The following is a 5,304-nucleotide window of genomic DNA, read 5'->3' as shown; positions in this document are numbered from 1 at the left end:
CTCACTTCAGGGTGAAAGACACACAGATAAAGTGAGGAGATGGAAAAGATCTCATGCAAATGGAAATGACAAGAAAGCAGGGGGCAGCAATACTCATATCAGACAAAATAAACTTCAAAACAAATGTTATAAAAAAAGACAAAGAAAGGCATTATATAATGACAAAGGGATCAATACAGGAAGAGGATATTATACTCGTTAGCATACACGCTCAACAAGAACATACAATGGGAAAGAGACAGTCTCTTCAGCAAGTGGTACTGGGAAAGTTGGGCAGCTGTATGTCAATCAATGAAATCAGAACACACCCTCACACCATACACAGAGTAAACTCAAAAAGGCCTTAAAGATGTAAACATAAGACGTGACACCATAAAACTACTAGAAGAGATCATAGGTAAACCATTCTTTGACATAAATCATACCAATATTTTCTTAGGTCAGTTCTCCAAGACAATAGAAATAAGAACAAAAATAAAACAAATGGGACCTAATCAAAGTTACAAGCTTTTGCACTGCAAAGGAAACTGTAAACAAAAAGACAACCTACATAATGGGAGAAAATGTTTGCAAATGATGTGACTGACAAAGGCTTAATTTCCAAAATATACAAACAGCTCATACAACTCAACAAAAAAAACAACCCAATCGAAAAATAAGCAGAAGACGTAAATAGAAATTTCTCCAAAGAAGACATACAGATGGCCAATAGGCACATGAAAAGATGCTCAACATAGCTAATTATTAGAGAAATGCAAATCAAAACTACAATGAGGTACCACCTCACACCAGTCAGAATGGCCATCATTAAAAATTCTACAAATAAATGCTAGGGTGTGGAGAAAAGGGAACCCTCCTACAATGCTGGTGGGAATGGAAGTTGGTGCAGCCACCACGGAAAACAGTATGGATGTTCCTCAAAAAACTAAAAATAGAATTACCTTCTAATCCAGCAATCCCACTCCTGGGCATATATCTGGACAAAAATATAATTCAAAAAGATACATGCACCCCTATGTTCATAGCAGCACTATTCACAATAGCCAAGACATGGAAACAACCTAAATGTCTATCAACAGATGAATGGATAGAGAAGATGTGGTACATATATACAATGGAATACTAGTCAGCCATAAAAAGGAATGAAATAATGCCATTTGCAGCAACATGTATGGAACTAGAGATTATCATACTAAGTGAAGTCAGACAGAAAGAAAGACAAATACCATATGATATCACTTATATGTGGAATCTAAAATATGACACAAATGAACCTATCTACAAAACAGAAACAGACTCACAGACATAGAGAACAGACTTGTGGTTGCCACAGGAGAGGTAGGGTAGGGGGTGATGGACTGGGAGTTTGGGGTTAGCAGATACAAACTGTTCCCTATAGAATGGATAAACAGCAAGGTCCTACTGTATAGCACAGGGAAGTATATTCAGTATCCTGTGATAAACCATAATGGAAAAGAATATAATAGAAAAGCATATAAAGAAGAAAGTATATATCTGTATAACTGAATCACTTTGCTATATAGCAGAAATTAACACAACACTGTAAGTCAACTATATTTCAATTAAAGAAAACATACATGCCTAATACAGGAGTACCTAAATACATAAAGCAAATACTAAGACAGAAAAAGAGAAACTGGTAATAGTACAATAAAAGTAGGAGACATTTTAACACCCCAGTGACATCAATGGAGAGATCATCCAGACAGAAAATCAGTAAGGCAACTAAGGTCCTAAATGATACAGCAGAACCGTTGGATTTAAATGTTATCTAATTAAAGGACACTACATCCCCCAAAAAGCAGATTATACATTCTTTTCAAGCACACATGGAACATTCTCCAGGATGGCCCACATACTAGGTCATAAAGCCTCAACAAGTTTAAGAGGCTAGAAATTTTATCACGGATCTTTTCCAACCACAGTGGTATAAAACTAGAAGTCAACTACAGAAAGAAAAATGAGAAAAAAACAAACACATGGAGACTAAAAAAACCAGTGGATCAACAATAAAATCAAAGAAGAAATCAGAATATGCCGAGACAAACAAAAATGACAGCACAACTTTACAAGATCTATGGGATGCAGCAAAAGCATTTGTAAGATGGAAGTTCATAGTGATACAGGCTTTCCTCAAGAAACAAGAAAAATCTCAAAACAACATAAGCTACCACCTAAACAAATTAGAAAAAATAAGCCAAAACTCAGCAGAATAAAATAACAAAGATCAGACAGGAAAAAGAATAGAGATTGAAAAAACAATAGAAAAGATCAATGAAGCCAGAAGCTGGGTTTTTTTTAAAAAGATAAATAAAAATCGACAAACTTCTAGCCAGGCTCACAAAGAAGAAAAGAGAGAGGACCCAGATAAAATTCAGAATGAAGAGGAGAAACAACCAATACCACAGAGATACAAAAAATCATAAGAAAATAGTATGAACAGTTATATGCCAACAAATTGGACAACCTAGAAGGAATGGACAAATTTCTAGAAACATACAGCCTGCCAAGACTGAGTCAAGAAGAAACAGATAATTTGAGCAGACTGATCACCAGAAGTGAAATCGAATCCGTAATTTAAAAAACTACCTGCAACAAAAGTCTAGGACCAATGGCTTTACTGGGAAATTATGCCAAATATATAAAGAACTTATACCTATTCTTCTCAAACTATTCCCAAATTCAAATTCATTCTATGAGGCCACCATTACCATGACATCAAAACCAGACAAAGACATTACAAAAAAAGAAAATTATAGGCCAATATCTTTGATGAATATAGATTCAAAAATCCTCAACAAAATATTAGCAAACTGAATCCAACAATACATAAGAAGGACCGTACACCATGATCAAGCTGGATTTATTCCAGGGTCACAAGGATGGTTCAATATATGCAAATCAATGTGATACATCATATTAACAAAAGGAAAAACAAAAACCACTTGATCATCTCAATATATGCAAAAAAAAGGATTTGACAAAAATTCAACATCCATTCATGATAAAGACTCTCAATGTGTGTATAGAGGGAACATATCTCAACATAATAAAGGCCATTTATGTCAATCCACAGCCAGTGAAATACACAATGGTGAGAAGCTGAGAGCCTTCTTGCTAGATCAAGGAACAAGATAAGGATGTCCACTCTCACTGCTTCTATTTAACACAGTATTATAAATCCTAACCACAACAATCAGAAAAGAAAATTAGATGTATCTAAATTGGAAGAGAAGAGGTAAAACTGTCACTATTTGCAGATGACATGATACTCTATATAAAGAATCCTAAAGTCTCTACCCAAAAACTATTAGAGCTAGTAAATGAATTCAGCAAGGTAGCAGGATACAAGATTAATGTACAGAAATCTGTCTCATTTCTATATACTAATAATGAAATATCAGAAGGAGAAAGTAAAAAAAAATCATTTAAAGTCTCATCAAAAAAAAAATCTAGTAATAAACTTAACCAAAGGTATGAAAGACTTATACACTGAAAACTACAAAACATTGATAAAATTGAAGATGATTCAAAGAAATGGAACGATAGCCCATGCTCTTGGATTGGAAGAATCAATATTATTAAAATGGCTGTACTACCCAAAGCCATCTATAGATTTAAAGCAATCCTTATCAAAGTATCCAGGACATTTTTCACAGAATAAGAATAATCCTAAAATTTATATGGAACCATGAAAACCCCTGAATTGCCAAAGAATCCTGAGAAAAAACAAAGTTGGAGATATTACCCTACAGACTTCAGACTCTACTACAAAGCTATAGTAATAAAAGCATTGTATTGGCACAAAAACAGATACATGGATCAGTGGAACAAAATAGAGAGCCCACGCACCTATAGTCAATTATTCTTTGACAAAGGAGGCAAGGATATACAATGGGGAAAAGACAGTTTCTTCAACAAGTGGTTCTGGGAGTTGGACAGCTACTTGTAAAACAGTGAAATTAGAACATTCCCTTACACCATATTAAAAAAAAAAAAAAAACTAAACTAAAAATGGTTTAGAGACTTAATTAAATGTAAGACAAGACACCATAAAACTCCTAGAAGAGAACATAGGCAAAAGACTCTCTGACATAAATTGTAGCAATATTTTCTCAGATCAGTCTCCCAAGGCAAAATAAATAAAAGCAAAAATAAACAAATGGGACCTAATTAAACTTAAAAGCTTTTGCACAGCAAAGGACACCATCAACAAACAAAAAGACAACCTATGGAATGGGAGAAAATATTTGCAGAGGATGCAACCAACAAGAGGTTAATACCCAAAATATATAAAGAGCTCATACAATTCAATATCAAAAAAACAAACAATCCAATCAAAAAGTGGACAGAAGAATAGACATCTTTCCAAAGAAGACATACAGATGGTTAACAGGCATAGGAAAAGATGCTTAACATCACTAATTATTAGAGAAATGCAAATCAAAACCACAATGAGGTATCACCTTGCAACTCTCAGAATGGCTATCATCAAAAAGTCTACAAATAATAAATACTGGAGAGGGTGTGGAGAAAGGGAACTCTTGTACACTGTTGGTGGGAATGTAAATTGGTGCAGCCACTATGGAAAACAGTATGGAATCTCCTAAAAAAAAAAGAAAAAAACCTGAAAATAGAACTACTATATGAGCCAGCAATTCCACTCCTGGGTATATATCTAGAAAAAAATAAGAACACAGTCAAAACGATACATGCACCCCAGTGTTCATAGCAGCACTAGTTACAGTAGCCAAGACATGGAAGCAACCCAAGTGCCCGTAAACAGATGACCAGCTTAAGAATATGTGGTGTGTGAGTGTGTGTGTGTGTATGTATGTATATATATATATATATATATATATATATATATATATATATATATACATACACACACACACAATGGAATATACAATGGAATATTACTCAGCCATAAAAAAGGGATGACATATTGCCATTTGCATCATCATGGATGAACCTAGAGAATATTATGCTTAGTGAAATAAGTCCGACAGAGGAAGACAAATACTGTATGATATCACCCATATGTGGAATCTTAAAAAAAAATACAAATGAATGTATATACAAAACAGAAACAGACTCACAGACATAGAAAACAAACTTATGGTTACCAAACATGAAAGGGGGGGAAGACAAATTAGGAGTATGGGATTAACAGATACAAAGTACTAGATATAAAATAGATAAGCAAGAAGGATTTGCTGTACAGCAGAGAGAATTATACCCAGTATCTTGTAATAACTTATGACAGAACATAATCTGCAA

At 34.1% G+C, this 5,304-nt stretch overlaps 1 long non-coding RNA gene across 1 annotated transcript in view; it reads right to left on the bottom strand.

Annotated features, from left to right (window-relative positions):
- LOC309636610 overlaps positions 1-4,828 on the bottom strand; it is a 29,585-nt gene extending 24,757 nt beyond the window's left edge. Inside the window, exon 1 of the long non-coding RNA XR_014250101.1 lies at positions 482-4,828. This is a non-coding gene — a long non-coding RNA (uncharacterized lncRNA). The remainder of the gene's footprint in view (positions 1-481) is intronic.
- Between the last annotated feature and the right edge of the window lie 476 nt (positions 4,829-5,304).

The sequence above is a fragment of the Balaenoptera physalus genome (genome assembly GCF_965194825.1).
Source record: "Balaenoptera physalus genome assembly, chromosome: 1".
Classification (NCBI taxonomy): Eukaryota; Metazoa; Chordata; class Mammalia; order Artiodactyla; family Balaenopteridae; genus Balaenoptera; species Balaenoptera physalus.
This window is presented reverse-complemented; position numbering and strand designations above follow the sequence as displayed.